The sequence below is a fragment of the Oncorhynchus kisutch genome, unplaced genomic scaffold (genome assembly GCF_002021735.2).
Source record: "Oncorhynchus kisutch isolate 150728-3 unplaced genomic scaffold, Okis_V2 scaffold3838, whole genome shotgun sequence".
Classification (NCBI taxonomy): domain Eukaryota; kingdom Metazoa; phylum Chordata; class Actinopteri; order Salmoniformes; family Salmonidae; genus Oncorhynchus; species Oncorhynchus kisutch.
The window spans coordinates 1-10,000 of NW_022265783.1; the positions used below are offsets into that span (position 1 = coordinate 1).

The 10,000-nt window shown below is 45.9% G+C and overlaps 1 pseudogene; it reads left to right on the plus strand.

The window, feature by feature from the left end:
* Positions 1–165: 165 nt before the first annotated feature.
* LOC116372008 (F-box/LRR-repeat protein 16-like) overlaps positions 166–10,000 on the plus strand; it is a 27,945-nt pseudogene continuing 18,110 nt past the window's right edge.

Consider the following 10,000-nt stretch of genomic DNA (forward strand, 5'->3'; position numbering starts at 1 on the left):
GAGCCAATTGGAAGCCGGGGGATGATTAGGTAGCCAATGATGGTATGAGGGCCAGATCACTACCCCGCCCCCCTCTCTCTCTCTGATCCAATGTTGAACATGTATTAATTCTCTCTCCTTCCTCCTAGGTTGTTGAACATGTATTAATTCTCTCTCCTTCCTCCTAGGTTGTTGAACATGTATTAATTCTCCCTCCCTCCTCCTAGGTTCCCAATGTTGAACATGTCGACCCCCAGCGAGCTGAAGTCTCCGTGTGTCCCGAGGAACGGCATGGTCAAGCTCCCCCCTCAGCCCAACGGTCTGGGCAGCGCCAGCATCACCAAGGGCACGCCCGCCGCCAAGAACCGCCTGTGCCAGTCCTCCTCCGTGCCCGGCATTCCTACCCCCTCCCCGCCTTCCCTACCTACCACCTGGACCCCTCAACCCCCTGGGTCCTCTCTCCTGGGTCCAGACCTGGACCACAGCCCCCTGACCGCCCTCAAACCCCCGCTGCGCCAGAGTCCCCCCCTCACCTTCCCCAAGCCTCCACCTTCCCCTCACCCTGCCTCTGGCCCTTCTGCCGCCCCTGGAGCGCCAGCTGGCCCTGGATGAGAAGCTGCTCAACAGGCTGCTGTGGTACTTCACCACGGCTGAGAAGTGTGTCCCTGGCCCAGGTGTGTAGGACCTGGAGGAAAGTGCTGTACCAGTCTAAGTTCTGGGAGGGGGTCACGCCCATCCTCCACGCCAAGGAGCTGTACGCCCTGCTCCCCGGCGGAGACAAGGAGTTTGTCAGCCTGCAGGCCTTCGCTCTCAGGGGGTTCCAGGCGTTCTGTCTGGTGGGAGTTTCAGACCCTGGACATCTGTGAGTTCATTGATAAACTACCCCTTATCCAAGAAGGGGGTGAAGTCGGTCAGTCTGAAGAGGTCACCATCACAGACGCAGGCCTGGAGGTGGAGTCATTGTCATATATCATATATATACAGTGGGGCAAAAAAAAGTAAAAAAAGTATTAGTCAAAAAGTTCTCCCACTTAAAAAGAATGAGAGAGGCCTGTAATTTTCATCATAGTACAAATAAATTCAATTAAAAAATCCTACAATGTGGTTTTCTGGATGAAATTACAGGCCTCTCTCATCTTTTTAAGTGGGAGAACTTGCACAATATTGGTGGCTGACTAAATACTGTTTCATCCCCCCACTGTATTTACTGTCAGCGGGCTGTGACTCCAGGTCTGGATCCAGGAGAGAAGCTGTGGTGGGCAAGTGTCCCAGGGGGTTGAGGGCCGTCAGGGGGCTGTGGGTCCAGGTCTGGACCCAGGAGAGAAGCTGCGGTGGGCAAGTGTCCCAGGGGGTTGAGGCCCGTCAGGGGGCTGTGACTCTAGGTCTGGACCCAGGAGAGAAGCTGCGGTGGGCAAGTGTCCCAGGGGGTTGAGGGCCGTCAGGGGGCTGTGACTCCAGGTCTGGACCCAGGAGAGAAGCTGTGGTAGGCAAGGGTCCCAAGGGGTTGAGGGCCGTCAGGGGGCTGTGACTCCAGGTCTGGACCCAGGAGAGAAGCTGTGATAGGCAAGGGTCCCAGGGGGTTGAGGGCCGTCAGGGGGCTGTGACTCCAGGTCTGGACCCAGGAGAGAAGCTGTGGTAGGCAAGGGTCCCAGGGGGTTGAGGGCCGTCAGGGGGCTGTGACTCCAGGTCTGGACCCAGGAGAGAAGCTGTGGTGGGCAAGGGTCCCAGGGGGTTGAGGGCCGTCAGGGGGCTGTGACTCCAGGTCTGGACCCAGGAGAGAAGCTGTGGTAGGCAAGGGTCCCAGGGGTTGAGGGCCGTCAGGGGGCTGTGGTCCAGGTCTGGACCCAGGAGAGAAGCTGTGGTAGGCAAGGGTCCCAGGGGGTTGAGGGCCGTCAGGGGGCTGTGGTCCAGGTCTGGACCCAGGAGAGAAGCTGTGGTGGGCAAGGGTCCCAGGGGGTTGAGGGGGTCCTGGTGGTAGGGTAGGTAAGGCGGGGGTAGGATGCCGGGCACGGAGGTTCTTATATAGTTACAGTCATGTGAACACAAACATGCCATTTAGCACAGCCTTTCTACAACCTCTCCTTGGGGACAGGCCTGTCCATGGATTTAAACTATTCCACAGCTAGCAGCTGATTCAACTGGTCACTAATCATCAACTAATCATAAACGAATCATCAACTAATCATCAAGCCCTTGACTACTTCAATCAGGTGAGCTAGTTCAGGGCTACAGTAAAACTGTGAAACGTCCCGAGAGACCCTGAGGAAAACAGCGTGTAGTGTGTGCATGATATTTCATATGGATGACCCCAGTGGGAATCAACAATGTGTACTCAATGTGTCCTACAGTAGATGTAGCTTCCATTAGTCCTACAGTACAATGTAGCTTCCATTAGTCCTACAGTACATGTAGCTTCCATTAGTCCTACAGTACATGTAGCTTCCATTAGTCCTACAGTAGATGCAGCTTTCATTAGTCCTACAGTAGATGTAGTTTCCATTAGTCCTACAGTAGATGTAGCTTCCATTAGTCCTACAGTACATGTAGCTTCCATTAGTCCTACAGTACATGTAGCTTCCATTAGTCTTACAGTACATGTAGCTTCCATTAGTCCTACAGTACATGTAGCTTCCATTAGTCTTACAGTACATGTAGCTTCCAGTAGCTTCCATTAGTCCTACAGTACATGTAGCTTCCATTAGTCCTACAGTAGATGTAGCTTCCATTAGTCCTACAGTACATGTAGCTTCCATTAGTCCTACAGTAGATGTAGCTTCCATTAGTCCTACAGTACATGTAGCTTCCATTAGTCCTACAGTAGATGCAGCTTTCATTAGTCCTACAGTAGATGTAGTTTCCATTAGTCCTACAGTACATGTAGCTTCCATTAGTCCTACAGTACATGTAGCTTCCATTAGTCCTACAGTAGATGTAGCTTCAATTAGTCTTACAGTACATGTAGCTTCCATTAGTCCTACAGTAGATGTAGCTCCCATTAGTCCTACAGTACATGTAGCTTCCATTAGTCCTACAGTACATGTAGCTTCCATTAGTCCTACAGTACATGTAGCTTCCATTAGTCCTACAGTACATGTAGCTTCCATTAGTCCTACAGTAGATGTAGCTTCCATTAGTCCTACAGTAGATGTAGCTCCCATTAGTCCTACAGTAGGTGTAGCTTCCATTAGTCCTACAGTAGATGTAGCTTCCATTAGTCCTACAGTAGATGTAGCTTCCATTAGTCCTACAGTAGATGTAGCTCCCATTAGTCCTACAGTAGATGGAGCTTCCATTAGTCCTACAGTCAAGGGTGTAAACAGGCTTACTGTAGAGATGGTATCAATCTCATTGCTGTCCTACAGTGATGCTGTGAAGCCCTACGGACCCTGGACAGAAGTAGTGTCGTATAGGAATATGGTGTCTTTATAGTAATATAACACAATACTTTATAGTAATATAACACAATACTTTATAGTAATATAACACAATACTTTATAGTAATATAACACAATACTTTATAGTAATATAACACAATACTTTATAGTAATATAACACAATACTTTATAGTAATATAACGTGGTACTTTATAGTAATATAACGTGTTACTTTTGTTAATCCTCAGCATCAATATCAACACAATGCACTCGCTGAACTCAGGAAAGCCTGCCACCCCACCGCTGCGTAACCTAGTAACAGTCACCGGGCGAGCTGGATTCTGCAATAGCTGGGCACAATGTCAACTAGGTCACCGGGGATCACATGGAATGTGGAATGTCACATCACATGACCTTGCTCACTGGTCACATGATCATGGGACAGAGAGAGGAGAGATGCTCTATTAGAATGGTTAATGGTTAAGGTTAGTGTTTGAGGCTGGTGAGCTGGTCCTAGATCTGTGGACTGTTTATCCTCAGCAGGTAAACAATCGATAGAGTGAGTAGAATGAACATGAGTCTCTGTGAAACGTGAGATGTCACAGGAGTGCAGTGTGCTGTAAGATGCAATCCAACCATTGTCTATTATAATAACAATAGCATAGCTGAGTTTCTGATCGTCTATGTAAACACAGCATCACCAAAGGAGAAAAGGTTTGGTACAGTGACTTGGTATTCCCCTTGTACATGGAATCAGAATAGTCAACAATCCACCCTGCTTGTCTGTGGTGGTGTTGTGAGTATGGACTACTGTGGTGTTGTGAATATGGACTACTGTGGTGTTGTGAATATGGACTACTGTGGTGTTGTGAATATGGACTACTGTGGTGGTGTTGTGAGTATGGACTACTGTGGTGTTGTGAATATGGACTACTGTGGTGTTGTGAATATGGACTACTGTGGTGTTGTGAGTATGGACTACTGTGGTGGTGTTGTGAGTATGGACTACTATGGTGTTGTTAGTATGGACTACTGTGGTGGTGTTGTGAGTATGGACTAATGTGGTGATGTTGTGAGTATGGACTACTGTGGTGGTGTTGTTAGTATGGACTACTGTGGTGTTGTGAGTATGGACTACTGTGGTGTTGTTAGTATGGACTACTGTGGTGGTGTTGTGAGTATGGACTACTGTGGTGGTGTTGTGAGTATCGACTAATGTGGTGGTGTTGTGAGTATGGACTACTGTGGTGTTGTTGTGAGTATGGACTACTGTGGTGGTGTTGTGAGTATGGACTACTGTGGTGTTGTGAGTTTGGACTACTGTGGTGGTGTTGTGAGTATGGACTACTGTGGTGTTGTGAATATGGACTACTGTGATGTTGTGAATATGGACTACTGTGGTGTTGTGAATATGGACTACTGTGGTGTTGTTGTGAATATGGACTACTGTGGTGGTGTTGTGAGTATGGATTACTGTGGTGTTGTTGTGAGTATGGACTACTGTGGTGTTGTTGTTAGTATGGACTACTGTGGTGTTGTTAGTATGGACTACTGTGGTGTTGTTGTGAGTATGGACTACTATGGTGTTGTGACTATGGACTACTGTGGTGGTGTTGTGAGTATGGACTACTGTGGTGGTGTTGTGAGTATGGACTACTGTGGTGGTGGTGGTGTTGTTAGTATGGACTACTGTGGTGGTCTTGTGAGTATGGACTACTGTGGTGGTGTTGTGAGTATGGACTACTGTGGTGGAGTTGTGAGTATGGACTACTGTGGTGGTGTTGTGAGTATGGACTACTGTGTTGGTGTTGTGAGTATGGCCTACTGTGGTGTTGTTAGTATGGACTACTGTGGTGTTGTGAGTATAGACTACTGTGGTGGTGTTGTGAATATGGACTACTGTGGTGTTTTAGTATGGGCTACTGTGATGTTGTTAGTATGGTCTACTGTGGTGTTGTTGTGAGTATGGACTTCTGTGGTGGTGTTGTGAGTATGGACTACTGTGGTGGTGTTGTGAGTATGGACTACTGTGGTGGTGTTGTGAGTATGGACTTCTGTGGTGGTGTTGTGAGTATGGACTACTGTGGTGGTGTTGTGAGTATGGACTACTGTGGTGTTGTTGTGAGTATGGACTACTGTGGTGGTGTTGTGAGTATGGACTACTGTGGTGTTAGTTTGGACTACTGTGGTGTTGTGAGTATATACTAATGTGGTGGTGTTGTGAATATGGACTACTGTGGTGTTGTTAGTATGGACTACTGTGGTGTTGTTAGTATGGACTACTGTGGTGTTGTTGTTACTATGGACTACAGTGGTGGTCTTGTGAGTATGGACTACTGTGGTGGTGTTGTTAGTATGGACTACTGTGGTGGTGTTGTGAGTATGGACTACTGTGGTGGTGTTGTGAGTATGGACTACTGTGGTGGTGTTGTGAGTATGGACTACTGTGTTGTTGTGAGTATGGACTACTGTGGTGTTGTGAGTATGGACTACTGTGATGATGTTGTGAGTATGGACTACTGTGTTGTTGTGAATATGGACTACTGTGTTGTTGTGAATATGGACTACTGTGTTGTTGTGAATATGGACTACTGTGATGTTGTTGTGAGTATGGACTACTGTGGTGTTGTTGTGAATATGGACTAATGTGGTGTTGTGAATATGGACTACTGTGGTGGTGTTGTGAGTATAGACTACTGTGGTGTTGTTGTATGGACTACTGTGTTGTTGTTAGTATGGACTACTGTGGTGTTGTTGTTAGTATGGACTACTGTGGTGTTGAGAGTATGGACTACTGTGGTGGTGTTGTGAATATGGACTACTGTGGTGTTGTTGTGAGTATGGACTACTGTGGTGTTGTTGTGAATATGGACTAATGTGGTGTTGTTGTATGGACTACTGTGTTGTTGTGAGTATGGACTACTGTGGTGGTGTTGTGAATATGGACTACTGTGGTGTTGTTGTGAGTATGGACTACTGTGGTGTTGTTGTGAGTCTGGATTACTGTGGTGGGGTTGTGAATATGGACTACTGTACATTCCACCTCTATTGGCACACAGCACTGTACGGCCCATACCTCGTAGGGCACAGCCAGTCTGTCAGATTAGCAAGAGAGACACAGTTTTACTAACTGTCACGGACTGTGAAAAGACCACATGAACTAGCACTGTCATTTCAATAAATAATTGTGCATCGAGTACACTTAAGGCAACATTTTCCTATCGCTAAGACGCCTGCGCTGTGAGCTTAACGAACTCTTAGTGAAAATATAATCTGCTGCGTGATTTATGTTGGAGTTTTTGTTACAGTTACAGTTACAGTGCGATTTAACAGGCCACATTTAACACAATTGTGAGGTTCAGTATTGGAGCCCCGGTTATTTAGAAGGTTGCCTCTGAGTTAGTTCATAGTGCAGAGGTCTTTGTGAAAGGGGAACATGTTGGCCTTACAGTATATTGTGCACCTTATTGTCAGGGACATTGTTGTGGTTGTGTTGTTGATGAGATGAGCTGATGTTCAGAGTCACAGGAAGTTGTGTTGTTGATGAGATGAGCTGACGTTCAGAGTCACAGGAAGTTGTGTTGTTGATGAGATGAGCTGACGTTCAGAGTCACAGGAAGTTGTGTTGTTGATGAGATGAGCTGACGTTCAGAGTCACAGGAAGTTGTGTTGTTGATGAGATGAGCTGACGTTCAGAGTCACAGGAAGTTGTGTTGTTGATGAGATGAGCTGACGTTCAGAGTCACAGGAAGTTGTGTTGTTGATGAGATGAGCTGACGTTCAGAGTCACAGGAAGTTGTGTTGTTGATGAGATGAGCTGACGTTCAGAGTCACAGGAAGTTGTGTTGTTGATGAGATGAGCTGACGTTCAGAGTCACAGGAAGTTGTGTTGTTGATGAGGTGAGCTGACGTTCAGAGTCACAGGAAGTTGTGTTGTTGATGAGATGAGCTGACGTTCAGAGTCACAGGAAGTTGTGTTGTTGATGAGATGAGCTGACGGTCAGAGTCACATGAAGTTGTGTTGTCGATGAGATGAGCTGACGTTCAGAGTCACAGGAAGTTGTATTGTTGATGAGATGAGCTGACGTTCAGAGTCACAGGAAGTTGTGTTGTCGATGAGATGAGCTGACGTTCAGAGTCACAGGAAGTTGTGTTGTTGATGAGATGAGCTGACGTTCAGAGTCACAGGAAGTTGTGTTGTTGATGAGATGAGCTGACGTTCAGAGTCACAGGAAGTTGTGTTGTTGATGAGATGAGCTGACGTTCAGAGTCACAGGAAGTTGTATTGTTGATGAGATGAGCTGACGTTCAGAGTCACAGGACGTTGTGTTGTCGATGAGATGAGCTGACGTTCAGAGTCACAGGAAGTTGTGTTGTTGATGAGATGAGCTGACGTTCAGAGTCACAAGGGAAGTTGTGTTGTTGATGAGATGAGCTGATGTTCAGAGTCACATGAAGTTGTGTTGTCGATGAGATGATCTGATGTTCAGAGTCACAAGGGAAGTTGTGTTGTTGATGAGATGAGCTGACGTTCAGAGTCACGGGAAGTTGTGTTGTTGATGAGATGAGCTGACGTTCAGAGTCACAGGAAGTTGTGTTGTTGATGAGATGAGCTGACGTTCAGAGTCACAGGAAGTTGTGTTGTTGATGAGATGATCTGACGTTCAGAGTCACAGGAAGTTGTGTTGTTGATGAGATGAGCTGACGTTCAGAGTCACAGGAAGTATGGTACCGGATGAGGCTCCTGGTCCATAGTGTGAAGATGACAGTTGGAGAATAAACAGTCATTGAGTTGACGTAAATCACTTAGGCTTAGGATTCAATCCCCGATTGCACTTTGTCCACCATGCACCATTTAAAGGTAATGTTCCCACTTTAGCGGAGACTGCATTCACAGTAAACACTGCGTTTTGTCGGCTCAATCGGAAATTACCTTTAAATGTCTAGCGTGCTATACCTGGCATCTACTGCTGATCAGAGTGAGACCTTAGAGTTGCCTTCAGAAAGTATTCAGACCCCTTGACTTTTTCCACGTTTCTAAAATAGATTTTTTTCTAAATCCTCATCAATCTACACACAATAGCCCATAATGTGGCAGGGTAGCCTAGTGGTAAGAGCGTTGGACTAGTAACTGAAAGGTAGCAAGATCGAGTCCCCGAGCTGACGAGGTAAAAATCTGTCGTTCTGCCCTTGAACAAGGCAGTTATCCCACTGTTCCCCGGTAGGCCGTCATTGTAAATAAGAATGTGTTCTTAACTGACTTGCCTAGTTAAAAAAAAAAAAATGCAAATGTATTCAAAAGTAAAAAACAGAAATATCTTATTTACATCAGTATTCAGACCCTTCAGCCTTTGCTATGAGACTCGAAATTGAGCTCAGGTGCATCCTGTTTCCATTGATCATCCTTGAGATGTTTCTACAACTTGATTGGAGTCCACCTGTGGTAAATTCAGTTGATTAGACATGATTTGAAAAAGCACACACCTTTCTATATAAAGTCCCTGAGTTGACAGTGCATGTCAGAGTAAAAACCAAGCTATGAGGTCGAAGGAATTGTCCGTACAGCTCAGAGACAGGATTGTGTCGAGGCACAGATCTGGGGAAGGGTACCAAAACATTTCTGCGGCATTGAAGGTCCCCAAGAACACAATACCTCCATCATTCTTAAATGGAAGAAGTTTGTAACCACCAAGACTCTTCCTAGGGCTGGCCGCCCGGCCAAACTGAGCAATCGGGGAAGAAGGGCCTTGGTCAGGGAGGTAAACAAGAACCCGATGGTCACTCTGATAGAGTTCCTCTGTGGAGATAGGAGAACCATCTGTGCAGCACTCCACCAATCAGCCCTGATTGGTAGAGTGGCCAGATGGAAGCCACTCCTCAGTAAAAGGCACATCACAGCCAGCTTGGAGTTTGCCAAAAGGCATCTAAAGGACTCTCAGACCATGAGAAACAAGATTCTCTCGTCTGATGAAACCAAGATTGAACTCTTTGGCCTGAATGCCAAGTGTCACGTCTAGAGGAGACCTGGCACCATCCCCACAGTGAAGCATGGTGGTGGCAGCATCATGCTGTGGAAATGTTTTTTTTTACCTGCAGGGACTGGGAGACTAGTCAGGATGGAGGGAAAGATGAACGGAGCAAAGTACAGAGAGATCCTTGTTGAAAACCTGTACCAGAGCGCTGATTTTAAATACATTTGCGAAAATGTCTAAAAACCTGTTTTTGCTTCGTCATTATTGGATATTGTGCGTAGATTGATGAGGGAAAAAAAACAATTTAATCAATATTAGAATAAGGCTGTAACGTAACAACATGTGGAAAAAGTGAAGGGTTCTGAATACCTTCCGAATACACTTTAGTATCACAGTTATATCCGAGTTATATCAGTTATATCAGAGTTATATCAGAGTTATATCAGAGTTGTATCAGAGTTGTATCAGAGTTATAGCGAGTTATATCAGAGTTATATCAGAGTTGTATCAGAGTTATATCAGAGTTGTATCAGAGTTGTATCAGAGTTGTATCAGAGTTATATCAGAGTTATATCAGAGTTATATCAGAGTTGTATCAGAGTTGTATCAGAGTTGTATCAGAGTTGTATCAGAGTTGTATCAGAGTTATATCAGAGTTGTATCAGAGTTGTATCA